This window comes from Lissotriton helveticus, chromosome 2_2 (assembly GCF_964261635.1).
Source record: "Lissotriton helveticus chromosome 2_2, aLisHel1.1, whole genome shotgun sequence".
NCBI lineage: Eukaryota > Metazoa > Chordata > Amphibia > Caudata > Salamandridae > Lissotriton > Lissotriton helveticus.
In genome coordinates, this window is record NC_136060.1 from 333,313,308 (window position 1) to 333,337,189 (window position 23,882).

Consider the following 23,882-nt stretch of genomic DNA (forward strand, 5'->3'; position numbering starts at 1 on the left):
GTAGGGGACAGTTTTTATTTAACCAGTATATTACTTTATTGCGCAATTTCCCTTGCATCTCCTTAATACCGTCTCTTAAGGGAGCTACACCAGTTAAGACTATGGTATATTGGGCCGCTTCTGGGGGCAAATTTGCTCGGGGTGTTGGGCGCATCTTTTGTTTACCCTCCAACGGTGTCCTGGAGGACTGAGGATTGGGTTTTCCCCTACTAATTGTCTGAGCTGGAGTACTGTCAGATTGCTTTGGCCTGCTATCTAACATGGGCGGATTCACTTTGTCTGGGTGAAATTTGGGTGGGTATTTTTTCCCTAGTACGTTAGTTGAGGTACTTCCATTAGCAGTGGTAGCAGTATTGGTGGTCCTAGCCCCAGCTATCGGTTTATTAATAGCTACCCCTGATGGTACGGGTTTGTTTGCCTGTTTCACAATTGGATTGCTAGCTATTTGTGTTTTGCCTAATGTCAAATTATGTGCCCCCACCACAGGACTAGGTGTAGATAGTTTTTGCAGAATGCCCATGTTGGTGTTAACCACTGTTTCCATTGCGTCGATTTTGGAGGTCATCAGCCTTGTTCTCTCCAAAACCGGAAGCAAAATGGTTTTTAGCATAGCCTCAATCTTGACCAACAAAATGTCGTCACTATTGAGGCAGGTTGGACAGGTATTAGAAGGCCCCAGAGAAGCGTATGATGGACAAAACACATTAGGAAAACCATGGGGTGATTGTGGGGCTGGTATTGTCCCGCTGCAATTATCATTCAGTTTGGGCTGTTTTTGATCTTTTTCCCCCTGGGGGCTCGAAACATGTTTCCTCTTTCGGGATATCAAATTTGAGCTCATTTGAATCCCCTCCGTTAGATTAGGAGGAGTAAAGTCAATGAGTTGAGGTGGGATAACCAAGTTATATTCATCTTCCCCTGTTTTTGGGCAATCCTCCCCATCCCTTGACAGATTTACACTAAGTTTCTGGGCCCCGCAATCCAATGGTGAAGGTGGCAACACCCCTTCTCCATCTACATGGACTATTGCCTCTGTCTCGATGGAATGAATGCAGTTAGATGCCGCATGAGAAACAGGGCTTTTCACTAATGCTAGTCCACCTATGGAAGAGCGCTTTCCGGAAACTAAATCTAGCGACAGTCTTTTCTCTACCATTTCAATTTCTTTTTCAAGGATCCCAGTGGCTCTGGTAATGAAAGCATCTAGGGGGCCTGAAACTACACCCTTAGATGTTTGCAGCTGAACTAGACGTTCTTTCCCTGATCTCAATGTCATGATGAAATACAAGTTAAAATTTTCTTCCGTACTTTGCAGAGCTGTCTATAACCTTCCCACAAGATAACAGTCAATGATGATAATATACCTTTGGGTCCTGCACTAGTAATGTACATTCATGTCAGGAGGGGTTTTTAGCAAAGGTCCTGGCCCAACCCAACCTCGGTCGACCACGGACGGCCACAGGCGGTCCCGCCCTTGTCCCGGGCTTCTCCCGGCACTCCCGCGCGCTACCGCGCAGCGGTGTTGGCAGTGTCAATTCATATACAACTGAAGGGGAAGGGGAGGAGCAGACAGGGAGAGCGGCCCAGGTGCTCTCAATTCGGGCAGGCAAGCGCTCCTGGGAACAGTAGTCCCGGTCCAGCGCCTGCTCTCGCTCGCAGCCCCGCCTGTCACTCGCCTTCACAGGGCACCGTCCTGAAGCTTAGGTTCCTGAATCCACCCCACACGAAGCGGGACCAGCGGAGCGGGTACCGCGAGAGGTAGGCTGTTGGTGCAGGTATTTAAAATCACTCCGTCCTCACGATAGCTGCCAGTTGCAGGAAAAGCGTCCCAATGAAGATCCAAAATGCAAGAGTTTTAAAGCACAGGGGAAGGGGAGGAGCAGACAGGGAGAGCGGCCCAGGTGCTCTCAATTCGGGCAGGCAAGCGCTCCTGGGAACAGTAGTCCCGGTCCAGCGCCTGCTCTCGCTCGCAGCCCCGCCTGTCACTCGCCTTCACAGGGCACCGTCGTGAAGCTTAGGTTCCTGAATCCACCCCACACGCAGCGGGACCCGCGGAGCGGGTACCGCGAGAGGTAGGCTGTTGGTGCAGGTATTTAAAATCACTCCGTCCTCACGATAGCTGCCAGTTGCAGGAAAAGCGTCCCAATGAAGATCCAAAATGCAAGAGTTTTAAAGCACAGGGGAAGGGGAGGAGCAGACAGGGAGAGCGGCCCAGGTGCTCTCAATTCGGGCAGGCAATCGCTCCTGGGAACAGTAGTCCCGGTCCAGCGCCTGCTCTCGCTCGCAGCCCCGCCTGTCACTCGCCTTCACAGGGCACCGTCGTGAAGCTTAGGTTCCTGAATCCACCCCACACGAAGCGGGACCCGCGGAGCGGGTACCGCGAGAGGTAGGCTGTTGGTGCAGGTATTTAAAATCACTCCGTCCTCACGATAGCTGCCAGTTGCAGGAAAAGCGTACCAATGAAGATCCAAAATGCAAGAGTTTTAAAGCACAGGGGAAGGGGAGGAGCAGACAGGGAGAGCGGCCCAGGTGCTCTCAATTCGGGCAGGCAAGTGCTCCTGGGAACAGTAGTCCCGGTCCAGCGCCTGCTCTCGCTCGCAGCCCCGCCTGTCACTCGCCTTCACAGGGCACCGTCGTGAAGCTTAGGTTCCTGAATCCACCCCACACGAAGCGGGACCTGCGGAGCGGGTACCGCGAGAGGTAGGCTGTTGGTGCAGGTATTTAAAATCACTCTGTCCTCACGATAGCTGCCAGTTGCAGGAAAAGCGTCCCAATGAAGATCCAAAATGCAAGAGTTTTAAAGCACAGGGGAAGGGGAGGAGCAGACAGGGAGAGCGGCCCAGGTGCTCTCAATTCGGGCAGGCAAGCGCTCCTGGGAACAGTAGTCCCGGTCCAGCGCCTGCTCTCGCTCGCAGCCCCGCCTGTCACTCGCCTTCACAGGGCACCGTCGTGAAGCTTAGGTTCCTGAATCCACCCCACACGAAGCGGGACCCGCGGAGCGGGTACCGCGAGAGGTAGGCTGTTGGTGCAGGTATTTAAAATCACTCCGTCCTCACGATAGCTGCCAGTTGCAGGAAAAGCGTCCCAATGAAGATCCAAAATGCAAGAGTTTTAAAGCACAGGGGAAGGGGAGGAGCAGACAGGGAGAGCGGCCCAGGTGCTCTCAATTCGGGCAGGCAAGCGCTCCTGGGAACAGTAGTCCCGGTCCAGCGCCTGCTCTCGCTCGCAGCCCCGCCTGTCACTCGCCTTCACAGGGCACCGTCGTGAAGCTTAGGTTCCTGAATCCACCCCACACGCAGCGGGACCCGCGGAGCGGGTACCGCGAGAGGTAGGCTGTTGGTGCAGGTATTTAAAATCACTCCGTCCTCACGATAGCTGCCAGTTGCAGGAAAAGCGTCCCAATGAAGATCCAAAATGCAAGAGTTTTAAAGCTCAGGGGAAGGGGAGGAGCAGACGGAGAGCGGCCCAGGTGCTCTCAATTCGGGCAGGCAATCGCTCCTGGGAACAGTAGTCCCGGTCCAGCGCCTGCTCTCGCTCGCAGCCCCGCCTGTCACTCGCCTTCACAGGGCACCGTCGTGAAGCTTAGGTTCCTGAATCCACCCCACACGAAGCGGGACCCGCGGAGCGGGTACCGCGAGAGGTAGGCTGTTGGTGCAGGTATTTAAAATCACTCCGTCCTCACGATAGCTGCCAGTTGCAGGAAAAGCGTCCCAATGAAGATCCAAAATGCAAGAGTTTTAAAGCACAGGGGAAGGGGAGGAGCAGACAGGGAGAGCGGCCCAGGTGCTCTCAATTCGGGCAGGCAAGCGCTCCTGGGAACAGTAGTCCCGGTCCAGCGCCTGCTCTCGCTCGCAGCCCCGCCTGTCACTCGCCTTCACAGGGCACCGTCGTGAAGCTTAGGTTCCTGAATCCACCCCACACGAAGCGGGACCCGCGGAGCGGGTACCGCGAGAGGTAGGCTGTTGGTGCAGGTATTTAAAATCACTCCGTCCTCACGATAGCTGCCAGTTGCAGGAAAAGCGTCCCAATGAAGATCCAAAATGCAAGAGTTTTAAAGCACAGGGGAAGGGGAGGAGCAGACAGGGAGAGCGGCCCAGGTGCTCTCAATTCGGGCAGGCAAGCGCTCCTGGGAACAGTAGTCCCGGTCCAGCGCCTGCTCTCGCTCGCAGCCCCGCCTGTCACTCGCCTTCACAGGGCACCGTCGTGAAGCTTAGGTTCCTGAATCCACCCCACACGAAGCGGGACCCGCGGAGCGGGTACCGCGAGAGGTAGGCTGTTGGTGCAGGTATTTAAAATCACTCCGTCCTCACGATAGCTGCCAGTTGCGGGAAAAGCGTCCCAATGAAGATCCAAAATGCAAGAGTTTTAAAGCACAGGGGAAGGGGAGGAGCAGACAGGGAGAGCGGCCCAGGTGCTCTCAATTCGGGCAGGCAAGCGCTCCTGGGAACAGTAGTCCCGGTCCAGCGCCTGCTCTCGCTCGCAGCCCCGCCTGTCACTCGCCTTCACAGGGCACCGTCGTGAAGCTTAGGTTCCTGAATCCACCCCACACGAAGCGGGACCCGCGGAGCGGGTACCGCGAGAGGTAGGCTGTTGGTGCAGGTATTTAAAATCACTCCGTCCTCACGATAGCTGCCAGTTGCAGGAAAAGCGTCCCCAGAACCAGAGTCAATCCAAGTCTTACTTTTTATTCAATATTACTCTCATGGAATAGGGTAATCGAAACCAAGTCAGATCAATCACACTATCAATATGAGCTGAGGGCATTGGCAGATTATGGCCCGCTAAACATAGGACCATGGGGAAGTTAACTATACGAACTTGGAATGTTTCAGGACTCTTAGATAGTGATAAACGCCAACGGCTGGGAGAGATAATTTACCAAAACCCAGCAGATATCCTCTGCCTTCAAGAGACGCACCTGCCCTGGCTGAAAAGACACCTTCTCAAAATCAGGGGATATAATCTATTAGCATGTACCACACAAACCTCCAATAGTAGGGGGGTAGCAGTGCTTGCTAAAACTTTCCTGGGACAGGCCACCCATAAAATAGTAGACACTCATGGCAGATGGGTAATTATCAAACTAGGCATTGGTATCACTATCTGCTCTATTTACGGATCTAATCAGGATGATCCGACTATATTTGACACACTTGAGCCCGAGCTAGCACCTATACAGGGCTGACTTATATTATGTGGTGATCTAAACAGATCGTTAGGCCCTCGATTCAGTAGTCATACACACCCTCACTATATTGGCCGTAAGCCACGAGTCTTTAAAGCTCTTAGTAGACTTTGCGATAGCTTTGGGTTAAGCGATATTTGGGACCTAAAAAACTATCCGGACCCTGGCTACACTTATTATTCCTTCCCCCATAGGAAATATGTCAGGATTGACTATCTATTTGCTACTAGTGACTGGGCTGACAATGCTACAATTATAAAGGAATCTAAAATGATCTCGGACCATAATGCTCTAACTCTCACTATTAAACTTAGATCCATTAAGAGGGAACGCAGAATCTGGACATTGGATAGGAAGCTGTTAGCTAACAAAGATTACATTACTCACATTACTAGCTGGGCCCAAGAGTTGTTTGATATAAACAGATATAGTGCCTCTAGGGTTGTTGTATTGGATAGCTTTAAAGCGGTTCTAAGAGGCGAAACTACGAGCTATCAAGCTAGAATACGGAAGCAAAACAATTTGGATTATCATCAACAATTGGCTGATCTGACCAGAGCCGAGGAAGAGCACACTGCACAAATAGCTCAAGGCGAAAATGGGAAACTAGCTATGCACCGCCTGATAGTGTTAAAAACCGAGCTTAACTCTGGCTTGACTTAGAAAGCTGCTGAGACATATAAAGCACACCGGAAAGAAGTGTACGAGAATGGGGAAAAAGTTGGCAAACATCTCGCACTACATACCCGCCAGCAAATGCCCCATAATGCCATCACAAAGATACAATCACGAGGGCAGACGTTCACACAAACACCAGAAATAATTGGTGCATTTCAACAATACTATCAGACCCTCTACCAGGATGATAACAGAACCAGCAGGGTAGACGCAGATTTTGTTTTTGAAAGATCTTCTTGAGCAACCAGAGGTAAACAAGACTTTAGATGATAATACCAGAGAAGAGCTTGAGAAAGAAATTACCCTTAGAGAAGTCCAACTTGCATTGTCTTCACTGGCTTCTGGGAAGGCGGCAGGTCCCGATAAAATACCTCTGGAACTATATAAAATTCTCAGTCATACCCTGACCCCACTATTATACGATCTATTTTTAGGGATCCAATGGAGTGGTATCCCACCCACCTCATGGAGAGAAACAAATATAATTATCTTTCCAAAAAAGGGCAAACCTCAGGATCAATTATCATCATATCGCCCGATTTCCCTAATCAATTCTGACTCCAAATTATACGCTAAAATAATGGCCATCCGTCTCGGACGGGTCGTCGAACATCTGGTCTCCCCATGGCAGCACGGGTTTATTCCCGGCAAAGGTACGACCGACCATACTCGGAGAGCAATCTCCCTGTTTGATGTAATGTCTGCAACAGGAGGCCAGATGTTGATGATCCTTCTGGATGTCGAGAAGGCCTTTGACCGGGTGACCTGAAATTTCTTGGGCTGCTCTGACGCAGTATAATTTCGGCCCCAAATTTGTCAAGTCTATAATGGCTATGTATTCTAAACCAATAGCAAACATACAAATAAAGGGCTCTGAATCAAGTATAATTAGAATATCCAGAGGCACACGCCAAGGCTGTCCCTGTTCTCCAATATTATTTGCCCTGTATATAAATCCTTTAATTTTGAAATTTTAGAGAACCCACTAATCACACCTATAGTTGTTAACAAATTTGAAACTAAAGTATTGGCCTATGCTGATGACATTGCGGTACTAACGCCTAATCCTTCCGTGGCAATATCAGAAATAGAGGCAGTAACGCAAGCCTATGGACGCTGCTCTGGATATTCTCTGAATAAAGAAAAAACAATCATCCTATGTACGGATAACATTATTTGTAATGATCATAGGAAAACGAATAATGCTACATACCTAGGTGTTAGCATAAGCCCGGATGTCACACAAATCTCTCAACTCAATTATGAGCCATTGCTAAACACTGTAAAGAAAGACCTAGATCGGGTTAATAGTTTACAGTTGTCAATAATTGGTAGAGGAAACTTTTTAAAAAAGAATATCTTGCCAAGGGTGCTTTATCTTTTTCGGGCTATTCCATTGATGCCTGAGGAAAAGGTCCTCAAAATACTAGACTCTCTTATGTCCAAATTTATGTGGCAACAGGGCAAAACCAGAAGATCCTTGAAGCTTCTGTCACTACCACAGAACAAAGGTGGACTAGCAGTTCCAAACATTCTGCTATATCTCTGGACTTCATTTCTCCAACAGATGGCCCCTCTTCTTTATGAGAACCCTAGCTTAGAGACCATGGAGGATGCACCTATTCCATCTATATACAAGCTATCCCTAGGGGAAAAAGCTAAAGGTCTTTTTCTGAGACAAGTAGAGAGAAGTTATTACAAGAAAAATAAATTCAAAGTTATCACGAGTGCCTGGACAATCTGGTTAAGGACAACGAAGTATATACACATCCCAAAGCTTAATAGGTATTCTCCCCTATGGCATTCGAACCTTTTTCCCGAACTAGGGAGCGATGTTATCGTAAAGAAATGGCATTCTGTAGGAATTACCTCAGTTAGCGACCTTTACAGATCTACAACAAAAATTCCATCTTCCAAATGGGGACTACTTTAAATATTTGCAGATTCATACTATGCTCAAACATAAGGACCCTAACATTAACTCGGAGAAAATTGAAATTATCGATACCATCGCTAAAAAAACAGCAAGAATAGGTACAATCTATGGTCAACTACTGGATAAGGTACAAGATGATCTAGAACATACAGAAACTGCGTGGGCAGACAGACTTGACAATCCGAATGTAGATATTGACATGAGTCTCTGCCTATCATCACGACTACTTATGTCAGCTAGTTTAAAAGTCCAGACCTATAAAACTATCTATAATCTATACTATACTCCGGCCAAATTATATGCCTGGGGCAAAAGAGAGAACGACCACTGCCCCAGATATCTTAAATGCCCGGCAACGCTTATTCACATGTTCTGTGAATGCGACCAATTAACACTTATTAAAAAAATTATCTGTGAATTCTGGGAAGAAGTGTTTGGCCATAAAATACCCGACTCCCCTACTTTATATCTGCTAGGCACTGATAATACACTAAACCTGAGCAGGGAAGAAGAGGACATGCTTTTTATAAGCTCGGCAGTCCTCAGGGTAATAATAGCAGCGCGGTGGAAAGACTCAGATCCACCGAGTTTTCAAATGTGGTTAGCACGTCTGCTCGGGGTCTTCAATCAGGAGAGTGACATTTATGCCACCAGAGGGCTAAGATCCGCTATGCGTGGCATGGCGATCTGGCAACCCATCACTAATTGGAGGAGGAGGCTTAGCCCAGTCTGATAGTGTGATAATGACTTACTCTAATATGTACTTTTATATGTTTATTCATTGCCCCTTTTTCTTTTCTTTTCTTTTTTCTCTACCGTTTTCTTCACTTTTATTTCACTCACCCTCTCAATATGAGAATGAAAATTAATCATAAATGAAAGTAACTGTTTATTGTACAATATTATTGTATTTCGACTCCTTTTTCTGTTTGTACCTGTTTTATCTGGTTCTGACAAATAAAATGGTTTTTTTTTTTAAAAGAAAATATCCAAGTGGTTGCTCAGTGCATGTGTTTGTGTGTGTAATTGCATGTAAATCTTTGTATTGAGTTTAGCTACCACAGGCATGCATTTTGTCTGTTCTCTGTATTATGGAGCTGAAGAAAAGCCAGGTCTGATTCTCTTTGCACGAGCCCTCAGAGGCCTGTAGCCTGAAGTTCAAGGAAGAGGTCATCATCACTTTCCTAAATGATGTGGTGGGCTACACACAGTGGAGCTCTAAAGACCAAGATGAGAAATATGGTTCAGGCCTGCTTCTTTCTTTCTGAACTTAGGATAACGGGCCACCAAACCAGTTTGGGTGTGACCAGCATTATTTATATTGGGGTGGGTGTGGGGGGAATATAAATGAGCTTCACAAGGATTATCACATTTTCTCAGTTAACTTTTGCAACATTTTAAAAGCTTCGAACTGAAAGCTCACTTCACAGAGCTTTAGCTATAAGTGAGAACTCTGTAGTAAACTGGGAGTGGCTCCGGTGGAGGATCAGAGTATGAACATCTCCATCATCCTGCAAGGCTTGCTATATCTGAGCATGTTTGAGGTGGAAGCTGTGGGTTTACACTGGCATACTTCACACGATGAAGTCTACTGCCAGCCACTTTGAGGACAAGACCTGGACATAGACCCCGAAGTAGAAGAAAACAGTAAAGGTCATGTGTGCTATTATCCATCAGAGTCTAAACTTCTGAGGGCTGTCCAGAGACAGAGCACAGCTGAAAGTACAAACACATCGGGAAGACAGACATCCCGCAAACGTACATTATGCAAAACGTGGAAGCAAAGGCAGGGGGTAGCGCAAGCATTTCCTTCAGGAGACCCCCTTCCACTCTGAGGCCCCCTTCCACTCTGTGTGATATGGAAGACTCAGGGGGCCCCTCATTACATTCTGCAGGGGCCCCCACCATTTTGTGTTACACCACTGTTGTAGCCACATGCATAAACATAACAATATATCAATTAGGGAGTGGCCGCTGACTGTCAGAGGGTGGAGGCATTGGCCCTTGCTCCTCTGGCACTCTCCTGATCTACCTGTATCAAAATACATGCACATACACACAAAGTGCCTGCTTCCATGTCTTTCACACTATCTCTCTCTTATTAACTAATAGAATGAAAACTGTGCAAAAGGGACGCCCATTTTACAAAAGCACTTCAGTTACACACTAAGATATAAGATGTTATGCAAGTATAAATAATGCAACATGGATCTGTAGCTCGAGATCAAATGCCAAGTTTTCTTCCTATGAACACAACATGGTCAGAATTGGACTACTAATGGTTGATGTTCATCTATTCACCACTTATTAATGCATTGAATCTAACCATATGATTTTAGTTGAATTTGTTTATATGTGACTGTTAAGATCGCATTCCTTCTGAATTGTGGCTGTCTCCTTGCGCTTTTCTGCCACAGCAAACCCAGGCTGGCTATTCGCTGTCACAAACTACCATTCAATATCAAACTAATAGATAAAGCATCTCTGGTTTTGGCGAACAATTGGCCATACCCAAACAGCACATGGCTAGACACAAAAGGCACCATTTAATACATTGATACAGCTTGGCCATATAACCCGAACTATTTTGCACCACTCTACAACACATCCGACAAACAATCAGAAATGTTAGCATTAACAGAACACAATGTTGCGCACTCAGCATTGTATCATAATACACAACTCTGGTATGTAATGCTTGGGTAAAAATGCCTATACTCTAGCAACGGCAGCTCCTCCACAATGTTGGAGGAGCGTTGTCCCACTGTCTGGCTCAGAGCCAGAAAATGAAAAATAAAACAATGTTCTAGCATGGTTTTATTTTTCATTTGCCGGCTCTAAGCCAACTTGTGCAGGAAGGGGCGGACAGGGCATGGGGAAGGTGATTGCCATGTGCACTCTCTAACTGCAAATATCTGTTTGGCTGGCCGGCTCAGGCCGACCAAAACACACATGTGCACTTAGGTTTTCTCCAGGCCGGCTGCATTGAACAGCTGGGCTGGAGAAACCCCCACAGTCTCCCTGGTCTGAGCGGTGCATCCTACCAGCCCACTCAGACCAATCCCCATGTTGCTCTCTCATGGGAGCAGTGCGGGGATTACACAGGGAGTCCGTGATGCTGCCCCACTGTTTGCTGAGACCAGGAAGGACGAGGGGCACGATGCAGGAGGCGGGCGGCAGCTCCAGGTAAGTTTACTTTTTTTATTTTTTATTATGAGACCTCCCCCCCTGCGCTTCCCCTCCCATGCCCCCCTGTTTCCCCTCCACACACTACCACCTCTTCATTGGGGCAGCCGCCACTATACTCTAGAGGAAAAAAGGTCAACTAATTTCCCAAAATCATGAGAAAAATTAAAAGTCCTTTGACTTTGGCACAACCACCTTTATGCATCTAACAACACAAATATCTCCCTAGACCAACCCCATTTTACATTCACATTAACTCACACAAATAAAGCATGTACATACTAAACACTGTACAAATGATCTACTAACCACACGAAACCAAACCCAACAAAATAGCACCCTATGAAACAGTGGTGTCTTTGATTTAATTGATGGACTTCCCAGATTCACTTGAAAGGGCCCACCTATGCAGACTCCTCACCGAAGCCATTACAACGAAGGGCGGTGCAATACAAATGCGAATAACACAAGGTGACACAAAATATTTCCAATGTACTAAGCGGATTTTGGCCTGTGCTTTACATGGGCTGAGCATGTTAGTGGCTGGAGCCATGTGGGATTAGAACCAGGTTAGTTTAGTAGTGAGGTGTGGAGGGGTGGAGACAAAGATGGAAGCCAACACCACATATAAACTTCTCAAGGAGTTGGCCGGTTTTTAAGATATTGGCTTTAAAATAAGGTGACATCATACTCAAGCAGGGCTTCCCTGCTAGAAAGGAAAATGTGCGGCTGAGCAATACGATACCCTTCCCTATTGTTAATGTTAAACGGCGGGAGCCCGTGTAAAGGCGCTAAAACCCACATATTGAGTCTGAGGATAAAAAGGGCTCGTGCGCCTTTAGCACACAGCCTTCTGAAATAAATTGTGGAGCAGATTGTAAAAGACAGGTGGCACAACTATAATAAATCAGCTCTGGTCAAACTGATGACCGCTGGCACTTGTAAACTAATGAGCGAGAGTGTAACTCTTTCCAGATCAACACGGTGCCAAAACATTTTTCGATGTAGTTCTCGGAAAAGGCATATTTTCCGTTTAGTAAGAGGTCCCATTGTTTTATTTCGTCTCCGCTCGATGCTAAGGGGCAATTGGTTATATTTAACATGTTACACAAGGCTACTGTGGCATCAGAGAGATGGAATGCCTTTCTTGCACTCAAGTCCCAATAATTGCCTTTCGACTGCTACACAAAGAAAGTTTTGGTTTTTCTGTAATGATTTGTCTGAAATTGCTTTAATGTGCAATTGCTCGAACGATGGAAGATACAATTACCCATGCTTGAAAACTTCAGGAGGGACAATGAAAACAATTGATTCTATTATCTGACACTGGTAACAATTTCCCGGTTCTTATTTTAGCCCCAAATTGCTCAATCGCACACCATAAACAGACATGTCAATAAAGAAAATACATTCTTCAAAAACCGTGAAACTACAAAAATATCCTTCAAACTATTCATAGATGTCTGCATGTGCGTGGCTGAACTGGTTGCAATCTTTAAGGAAAGGGTGCAGCCAGAGATACACTGCAAGTGCACTTTGGATTTGTAGAACCAGATTACATGTACATTGAGAGAATGTTCATGCATTAGATCGAGTTATTCTTCCTGTAAGTACTCATTTCACAAAGGGGAGTACGGACGATACCAGCACACCAATGATTTTGGTTAATAGTGTATGGAGCATTCTTTAATTGGAGGGCACTCCCAGCTAGTTATTGACTAGGTGTGGAGTCTCTTCTGGTTGTGGAGTCTCTTATCAGGTAGCAGGGCTGGAGGGTCTGTGTACCACTCTCAGGGGCTTATTTGCAAGCCCCTGGCACCGCTGGTAAGTCACATTTTCCCATATTAAGAGTGACGCACGAGGATTGTAAATTAGCTACTCAGACACGGTAATACTGACTGGAGGCACAGTATAAATGGTGGAAAAAAATGTGTTGGACCTTCGCATTTTATCCTCACACTCAATGTGTGGATTTAGCGCCTTTCCAAGTGCTCCTGTCGCATTTTTTGCTCATATTCTTACCATGTCTAGAGTGGTGACGGAAAGGTGACGAAATCAGGGCCAGCTTTAGTGCTGATGGTGTCCAGTGCAACAATCTTTTTTGGCACCCCTCTCCCCCCAGTGACCTCCCTCTCCACAGATTTCTTCACTACCACCCTCCACCAATGCCCCTCATCTATCCATAGCGCTTATCTCACATGCATTTCATCTGTTTTATTGCTCTACTCATGCCATAGCACTCCACATCACTCATATATTACAATGAATCATGCTTGTTTAAATAAGTCTAGAGGATATGTTATAAAAGACCATGAGGATTACAAGGTGTAGGAATCATTGTCATCCTTTTTAATAGACAGTATGATTTAAGAGTGTATGAACTGGAGCAGCACAAACTCGGGATTTAAAACACACCACAGTGGTTGGAGTTGGCTTTACTAATAAGAATGTTTCTACCCAAATAAACCTTTTTAGCAACTTAGGATAATGAAAGACTGCAGAAAACATAACCTTCTACCCCAGTGGTTCATAACCTTTTGACTTCGGTGGGCCCTCACTTAATCATTACTAGAACCCAGGGAACCCCACTGACTCATTATTGGAATCCAGGAAACCCCAAAGAGTAATTAATGGAAGCTGGGGCCCTGGGTTAAGCATTTTCGATGATTTTAACCACAAAACAACACAGAAAAAAATGGAGAAACAACCATTCATCAAACAAATATGCAAATGATGAAATACGTTTTACTTCACAAATATAAAAAGGAACTTCATTTTAATGTAATATTTTGAACTTTTCTAAATTCATTAAGGCCACTCATCATACTGTATTCAGTTTTCTAAGCAGTCGCTGACCGCCTGAGTAAGTTTTGCGTACCCCAGGGGTCCCCAGACCGCATGCTAAGAACCAAAAACATATACCTTGCAGTTTGCATGCAGCTCTTTGATGACAGTTTATAGGTCACTGGGCTATATTAGGATTGTAATTTATGAACTGCGTGTAACAAAAGAATCTCTGTGACAAAAGCTGTAACCCACTGAGCTTTCCACACAAAAGGCAATTTTCTTATCTGCATGGTACACATTCTTTGCAACAGGCATATTAACCCTCTGCACTATTTTATGATGAGTCAAATGTGTCTCTAGACAAAACTCCTTCTCACTCGGGCAAGAACATTAATCACCAGAGTTATCTTAACATTTTTGTTGTTGCCTGAAACTGCTGGACATGCAAGGAACTCTGCAGTAGATGCTTTTAAGCTTATACGTTATTTCTAAACAGAGCCCCCTTCCCAATAGCCCACACAAGCTGTGGCTGCACCAGTCACACCCCCTAAAGCCATCCCTGGATGAAATGCACCCTTAAGATTCAGAGAATGTGAGGAAAATGAGAGGAAAAAGTGCAGCTCTTTGCACTGCTGTTTCACCACACATTTTCCTCTTCCCCCTATTATGGAGGCTAAAATGTTTCCATAGCGTTCAGATGGGCGTCTTTAAAGAAATTCCTGCGATAAACTTTCAATGCATTGAACTATTTCATTATTAATTTATTTACTTATAACCGTTGTCTACGCAGTGATATCGTTTCCAAAATAAAGCCTTCAAGAATTCTCTCTTCAAATTGAAAATGTGCCAAAAATTGTTTTTAAAAGTCCTGCTATACCACCGTGTAAGAAAACTGAGCATTGACAAAAAGGATAATAAAGAAAATCTTACCCTTACTGGCACGCACTACTCTCAACTCAGTACAGCAGCTCGTTCATTTTGAGCCTTTTCTGCAAGTTACTTGAAAGTTCAGATTTTTAACCTAAAAACACAGTCCTTTCTTTAAACGTTTAATTAGTGAAATAGAGTATATTTACTTTTGAGTGGAAGTTATAATTTAACACGACTCTTTGTGTGTTATTTGAAAAGGGGGCGTGGCTTTAGGGTATTGGTAGCCGCGGCAATGGAATACATTTCTGCACATCACGATCTTATTTATAGCAAGACACATAGGGACCGAGCTATTTCAACAGAATGATAATTAATAAGGCTGATCCGCATTTGAAAATGTATTTATCCTTCACTAGTGAATATTGCTCTGAGCTTGTATATGTATAAATCCTGCAAAGATAGGTAACAGGGAAAGGGCGCACAGCAAAGAGTTTGGCTAAAAGTAAAAACTCACAAATTCCAGGAGATTGCTTCTAGGCAGGAAAGGAAGGTCACCTAACTTCCCAACTTGTTCCCTGAACAAAGTTCAGGGTCTATAGGATAAATCAAAGTTCTTGCCGAGCAATCAGTTAAACATTCATAATATTTTCAGAGTTCATACAATTGAAATTGACCAAAGCAAGTCCATATATTGTCCAACAGCCAATCAGACACCAGAGTCCTGAAGTACGTTGATCCGTATTTATTTCAAGATCCCAAAGTTCAAAATATTCTTGTATATTGTTGAAGCTTAAAAAGTTCTTTTCTAACAAAGATAATGCTATGGTGAAAACTACTAATAAACCTGTTTTGAGTGAGATCACTATTCAAGAACTTTATGACACGAAACTTTTGTTATCCCTTACTGAATCAGAAGAAGATCCAATAACAATGAACTCACTTTTGAGAGATCTCGAGATTAATCCAGGATTAGCATCTGAAAGTGGATTCAAAGAGAAATCTAAATGGACACCACAGTTGTCAACTGGCAATGTTGTAGATGCCTTTTACAAATCTGTTACTTTGGAGATAGATAATTTGATTAAAAGAGATCAACATCATAAGAAAACTCTTCCAGACAATTTAAAAATGAATGAAAGGGAGGCACTACGGAAATTGACTGTTCACCCAGATCTTATGATACGCAGTGCTGATAAGGGTGGCAACATTGTTGTTATGAACCGGAAAGACTATAATGATGAAGTATTATCTCAATTGGGGGATAGAAGATATTATGGGAGAGTAAGTGTCAATCCTTTAGAGATGGTCAAGAATAAAATTAACATGAAACTCAGGGATTGGTATGATAGTTGTCTTCTAGATCATGATGAGTATTTATTTCTTAAAATACAATCACCTAGGGCCCCATGCATGTACTGTCTACCTAAAGTTCATAAGAACAGACAAAAACCGCCGGGGAGACCAATAATCTCAGGCATAGGAGGGCCCACTGAAATATTGTCCCAATTTGTGGACTCATATCTTAGACCCTTCGTTCAAAACTTACCCTCTCACATTGAGGACACAAAACATGTTCTCAATATAATGAATGACGTAGTTTGGGATAGTGACATGATTTTAGCTACTTTAGATGTAGTATCCCTATACTCTAATATAGATCATGAGAAAGGAATTCAAGCTATTGAAAGCTTTTTAAACAATAGACCAGCGGAGTATTTGGATAATATATCTATGTTACTAGAGATGACAAGGATGGTATTGGAAAACAACTACTTCCTTTTTGAATCTACCTGGTATAAACAAAAGATTGGGACTGCGATGGGGTCCAAATTTGCTCCGTCCTTCGCGAACCTCTTTATGGGGAGACTGGAGGCGGAGTGGATTTGGGGCCCCAAAGGAAGTCAATGGATAGATCACATATACTACTGGGGTAGATTCATTGATGACTGCTTGTTATTTTGGAGAGGTACTACAGATGAATTGGATTATTTTTTTAAGTATCTGAATACTAATGATTTGAATATGTCGTTCACTACCCATTATGACAAAGAAAAATTGACTTTTCTTGATATTCAACTATTTGTGGAAGATAATAAACTTTGCAGCCGCATGTTTCGCAAGGAAACCAGCTGCAATGAATTATTACGAGCAGATAGCTGCCACCCTAAAAGCCAAATCAATTCTATCCCTTATGGGGAAATGATTAGGGCAAGGAGGAACTGTTCTAAAGATGAAGACTTTCATGTAAATATTAAAGATATGGTTAAAAGATTTAAAAGCAGAGGATACTCGAATACTGTAGTTAACAAGGCTGTTAACAGAGTTCAGAAATTACAGAGAGATGTTACACTGAGATCCAAGGCCAAAACCGAAGTATCTCAGAGAAATCAATAGATCAGAATGATTACCAATTTTGGTAGAGGGAGCCATAAACTCTTTAATATTATGAGGAAATATTGGCATATGCTTTGTTCTGATAAAGATTTGAAACCTTTTTTAACGGAAAGACCAAGTATTACGTATAGAAAAGGAATGTCTATAGCCAATATTGTTAGTCCGAGCTACCCAAAACCTATCATACAAACAAGTCAAAGTGATTGGCTACGTGTTCTCCCAAATGGCTTTTATCATTGTGGTAATTGTAGCTCATGCCGGTGGGCAATGAGGAAGGTACAAAAGTTTGAATATAACCATACGGGCACATTTTTCATTGATTCTTTCATTAACTGTGAAACAACATTTGTAATCTACGTTATTGCCTGCCTTTGTGGTAAAATTTATGTAGGAAGCACAGTAAGGAGACTTAAAGACCGAATGATTGAACACTACCGGGCACTAAAGAATGGAGATACCAGGTACCCTATTGCTTCACACTCTATTCAAAATAGGAATGAATCTGATAAACATAAATTTTTCTATCATGGTATTGAACAAGTGGTGTTAGACAGACGAGGAGGAGACAGGCTATTAAAATTAAGACGTAGAGAGGCAAGATGGATTATGGTCCTTCGAGCTGTAGAAGATGGACTCAACATGGACACAGAACTACAATATTATTTGGGAGAACAGTAACATCTTGGATTATAATAGTTGCTGTGTAAATATTCGGATTTGATTTGGCTTTTCAGTGTAACAGTTTTTTACAGACCACCTGTTAAATAACTACTTTGATGACATTTGGGTGCTTCAAATGCAAATGCCATGACCCTTTCTGCTGTCACTATTAAAATATCATAACGATTTGCTAAAATATGCAGTGGAATGATGTGAGGCGCTCGATGATCTGTCGCTGTCAGTCGCTCCCCAGTAGCTCATATATATTTTTTATATTTAAATTGAACTACTTTTCAATTCTAGAATATGTTTATGGTTTTCAAAACTCATATTAGGTAGAGCACCTGTGAATCCTGTGTATCCTCTAGCCGTTTAAATATGTTGGCGTAATAATACGCAGGATTATGCACGAATTTGTGTTAATAGTGGTTGACTTACCTGTTCCAATATGGCGGCGTAAGAACACACGGGTTTGTTTTTAGTTTTTATGAAATAGAGGCGATTTCAATTTGTGCAGGCGGCGATAAAATACGCCGTATCTTTCTTTAGATTTGTGCAATTAATTGGTAGATTTATTATGGACTAATAACCTTAAAACGTTATTTTTATATTTGATAAATTAGAGTTAAACTTAATTTCCGTTATGGAACATGATCATTATATAAAACGCGACGTATTGATTTACTGCTCACACTATATGTTATAAGAATCTAACTCTTTTGAGTGGCTCTAACGATAGCCACTTCAGTTGAATCTGACTCGGACGTAGAATACTTAAGTAAGATGGCAGCGATGGTAAACGCCAGTGAAACCGAACACGGTAGGACTGAGCAGGAGATATACGGGACTACGTATTGAGATAGGTAAGCGAAAACCTAAATAGAGGTTGGAATCGGTACACTAATACGCAGGATACCGACCTTGTGTCTTTCCTTTAATAGATGCTGCAAATGCGACTTAACTAAAGACGTTGAAAATAGTGATATACGGGTGTGGAACACCGGAGAGGTAACAGGGCTCTACCTCTGTAATTCTAATGACAGTGAGGGTTCGTGATTATGTATATAGAACTTAGATAGCATATGTTACTTGCACTTTTGAACGTAGTTTGTAGTATGCACGCATGGTAATAAGTTACTTCTAATATGTGTCATTAGCGTAACAGGTCGTAGTCACGTTGGGGTTGAGTTTCGATTTTGTATAAACACTAAGACCTCATACTAAATAGTTGAATGTATTTTACTAATGAATTTTTAAAATCGATAAGTAGTATATCCTATGTTTTACAATTTGTTTGACTGGTTGTGAACTGTGGGGACAGAGCTAAGAGCTTCCTTATATCATTCCAGATACAGTTATTATTCTATGAAAAATAATTCTTTGAAGAAACAATTACAGAATAAAAAATTACTGAACCTAGGTAATGCATATTTATGCATATTATGTATGGCGAAAATACCTGAATGTTTTGTTGAAAACTACTTATTGACACCGGGAGTCACATAGAATTTATTAGGATTTTTTAATTACTGTCACTAAGATTTGGGAACTATGTTCTTTTTTTCACTTAGGTGGTGATAGATTTATTAATATTAAACTTTTCGAATAAACTGTAATAGTTTATTGTTGTTGGTATACTATACCATGTTTTGATTGTTTTTGGCTTGCAGCCCTGAGGAAGTTGTTTTGGCATAGATAGATGCCCAACGAAACACGTGTTATACGGGACTACGTATTGAGATAGATGCTGCAAATGCGACTTTACTAAAGACGTTGAAAATAGTGATATACGGGTGTGGAACACCGGAGAGATACAGTTATTATTCTATGAAAAATAATTCTTTGAAGAAACAATTACAGAAGAAAAAATTACTGAACCTAGCCCTGAGGAAGTTGTTTTGGCATAAGATAGATGCCCAACGAAACACGTGTTGGCTGCAGAGAATGTTTTGAACCTTGGTTGCAGAGAATATTTTGAACTTTGGGATCTTGAAATAAATACGGATCAACGTACTTCAGGACTCTGGTGTCTGATTGGCTATTGGACAATATATGGACTTGCTTTGGTCAATTTCAATTGTATGAACTCTGAAAATATTATGAATGTTTAACTGATTGCTCGGCAAGAACTTTGATTTATCCTATACACCCTGAACTTTGTTCAGGGAACAAGTTGGGAAGTTAGGTGACCTTCCTTTCCTGCCTAGAAGCAATCTCCTGGAATTTGTGAGATTTTGCTTTTAGCCAAACTCTTTGCTGTGCGCCCTTTCCCTGTTACCTATCTTTGCTTGTTTTTGTAATTAGGTTGGGCTGCCGCACGTGGCTTTGAATAATCATGAATCGTGAACAAGAAGCCTTGGATTTGTTCAAAAACTTAAGCCTAGGCTCCTCTATAAATGTAGCAGTGGCCTCTACAACACAAACAAAACAGGAGGGTCCTAGAGCCAAATTTGTTAAATTAGAGAAGCTCAAAAAAGCAAAACTAAATAAGTGGTGGGATGCGGTAACATTGAAACAGTATTTAACTTTGAAACGTATCCCGAGAGGTTTAAGATCTACAATTATACCGACTTATGAAGATTTGGAACCAGATTTGTTGGACAAATGGGAGCATGAATTAACTACTAGTTCATGTAATTTGATAAGAATACTCATTGACAATGCAGAGCGCAAGATAGAGAAACTATTGCTAGAGATACAAGCATGTGAGGATGAAATAAAACAATTAAACTTACCTGAAGCGACCGTCAAAAACTATAATATGTTAGATGAGATCTTGATTAATTTACAGGCAGATATAAACAGGAGAAAAGCGCGCAAACTTAAGAGGGATGAGCAAGACTACACAGCAGGTAGGGTATTTACCTTTGCCCGTAAATTTGATTATTTATTTCCAAGAGGGCAAGGAAATAAGAGAACTACGACACCCTTAAGTTCAGCTGTAAATACATCAACAAGTAGCTTATCTACTGATGGAGAGAATACAGAGGCTTCCAATGTCCCTAGTGGAGATAGTATGAATATAAACAACAATTTTGTAGTAGAAGTCCAAAGAATCAGGAAAGGAAATCGAGATACAGGAGGGAGATATGGCAACAACCAAACAGGAAGAGAAGGAGAGGGAGCCGTGGCAGACGCAGGAGAAGTAGCCCCAGGGATGAGAGAGAAACTGAGGTCGTGGAGGAAATGAATACAGGAACCAATGAGATTGAAGTAATCAATCTTTCATCTATTGAATTGTCGGAGAGTATGACTAATATACTTAAGAAAGGCTTTGGATTTTGTCCTACTAAAAGTATTGATTGGTATGTTACCAAAATTGATTTGTATAAGTTTGTTCGTTTGTTGAAGCTTAAAAAGTTATTTTCTAACAAAGATAATGCTATGGTGAAAACTACTAATAAACCTGTTTTGAGTGAGATCACTATTCAAGAACTTTATGACACAAAACTTTTGTTATCCCTTACTGAATCAGAAGAAGATCCAATAACAATGAACTCACTTTTGAGAGATCTCGAGATTAATCCAGGATTAGCATCTGAAAGTGGATTCAAAGAGAAATCTAAATGGACACCACAGTTGTCAACTGGCAATGTTGTAGATGCCTTTTACAAATCTGTTACTTTAGAGATAGATAATTTGATCAAAAGAGATCAACATCATAAGAAAACTCTTCCAGACAATTTAAAAATGGATGAAAGGGAGGCACTACGGAAATTGACTGATCACCCAGATCTTATGATACGCAGTGCTGATAAGGGTGGCAACATTGTTGTTATGAACCGGAAAGACTATAATGATGAAGTATTATCATCATCATCATCATAAATCTTTATTTCGGTAATTATTTCACCTTAAAAGATATACATAATTACATTCAGAAATATTAAAAGAGAGGGTGCGTACCTTTGAGTACCTTGGGCTCCTACTAAATGAGAATATGACCTGGTGCACACACCAACAGAAAGCACTACTTAAATTGGCACAGTATTCAGGAGGGGTCACGAGGCTTATGGAAAACAGTAGGTCATCCATCAAACCAGTTGGCCCACCACTCCAGATTTATAAGGCACAGGCAAGGGGGGCCGCTATGTATGGCTGTGAGTTGTGGGGGCACGTACCTTCCCATGAACTGATGATAGAGGAGAACAAGTTTATAAGGAAGGTGGTACGACTTCCGCCTAGCACGCCTCTAGTCCCACTGAGGTTAGATCTAGGGCTGCGACCCATAAGTGAAGAACTGGCACTGCGTCCTCTCGTTTACTGGCGCAGGCTGTGGGCAGTTCCTGAACTGAGCAGTTACAGGCAGGGTCTGGAGGAAGTGTTGCCCATGCCTAATGCTGGTAAAATCAAGTGGCTTAAATTTATTAGAACCGAGCTGGAGGAATTGGGCTTATCGACACTTTGGACTGATCCACTATCGGCAGTCCCATTAATTTCCAAAAAGAGATTGGCCAAGGTATACCACGAAAGCAAACTAGCGGCACTGTGTCGCCAAGAAACTTTAGGAACGCACACAGAACTATTTTTAACCATCAAGGACAGCTACAAATTTGAACCAGCCCTGGATAATATTTATCCTCCACTTCTTAGGAAATTATATCTACAATGGAGGCATGGGACTCTTCCAATCAGAATGCTAACTAGTAAGTGGAGTAAATCTCCTTCTAGCCTATGCCCGGCCTGTGGAGTGGACAATGAATCAGAACTCCATATAGTTTTTTTTGTCCAGCCTACTACGCTTCTCGAAAGAAATGGATTATTCCCATTTGCAGAAGTTTGGGGTTCACGGAATGTAAGGCCGCGTTCAGAGTTCTCAAATCTGATCTGTCTACACACATTGTTTTTGCTGTCGCTAAGTATCTAGGAGCAATGTGGTACCGGAGAAGCCAATATCTCAAGGCCAGTGACTGATTATGGACGGACTCTAGAATAAAATCTGAAATTTTGTACAAAGCAAATTTTCTATTATCCGGATGAATTCTGATTTTATTATTTTCATGTTTTATTATTTCTGAATGTAATTATGTATATCTTTTAAGGTGAAATAATTACCGAAATAAAGATTTATGATGATGAAGTATTATCTCAATTGGGGGATAGTAGATATTATGAGATCCTTTAGAGATGGTGAAGAATAAAATTAACATGAAACTCAGGGATTGGTATGATAGTTGTCTTCTAGATCATGATGAGTATTTATTTCTTAAAATACAATCACCTAGGGCCCCATGCATGTACTGTCTACCTAAAGTACATAAGAACAGACAAAAACCGCCGGGGAGACCAATAATCTCAGGCATAGGCGGGCCCACTGAAAAATTGTCCCAATTTGTGGACTCATATCTTAGACCCTTCCTTCAAAACTTACCCTCTCACATTGAGGACACAAAACATGTTCTCAATATAATGAATGACGTAGTTTGGGATAGTGACATGATTTTAGCTACTTTAGATGTAGTATCCCTATACTCTAATATAGATCATGAGAAAGGAATTCAAGCTATTGAAAGCTTTTTAAACAATAGACCAGCGGAGTATTTGGATCATACATCTATGTTACTAGAGATGACAAGGATGGTATTGGAAAAAAACGACTTCCTTTTTGAATCTACCTGGTATAAACAAAAGATTGGGACTGCGATGAGTGCAAATTTGCTCCGTCCTTCGCGAACCTCTTTATGGGGAGACTGGAGGCGGAGTGGATTTGGGGCCCCAAAGGAAGTCAATGGATAGATCACATATACTACTGGGGTAGATTCATTGATGACTGCTTGTTATTTTGGAGAGGTACTACAGATGAATTGGATTCTTTTTTTAAGTATCTGAATACTAATGATTTGAATATGTCGTTCACTACCCATTATGACAAAGAAAAATTGACTTTTCTTGATATTCAACTATTTGTGGAAGATAATAAACTTTGCAGCCGCATGTTTCGCAAGGAAACCAGCTGCAATGCATTATTACGAGCAGATAGCTGCCACCCTAAAAGCCAAATCAATTCTATCCCTTATGGGGAAATGATTAGGGCAAGCAGGAACTGTTCTAAAGATGAGGACTTTCATGTAAATATTAAAGATATGGTTAAAAAATTTAAAAGCAGAGGATACTCGAATACTGTAGTTAACAAGGCTGTTAACAGAGTTCAGAAATTACAGAGAGATGTTACACTGAGATCCAAGG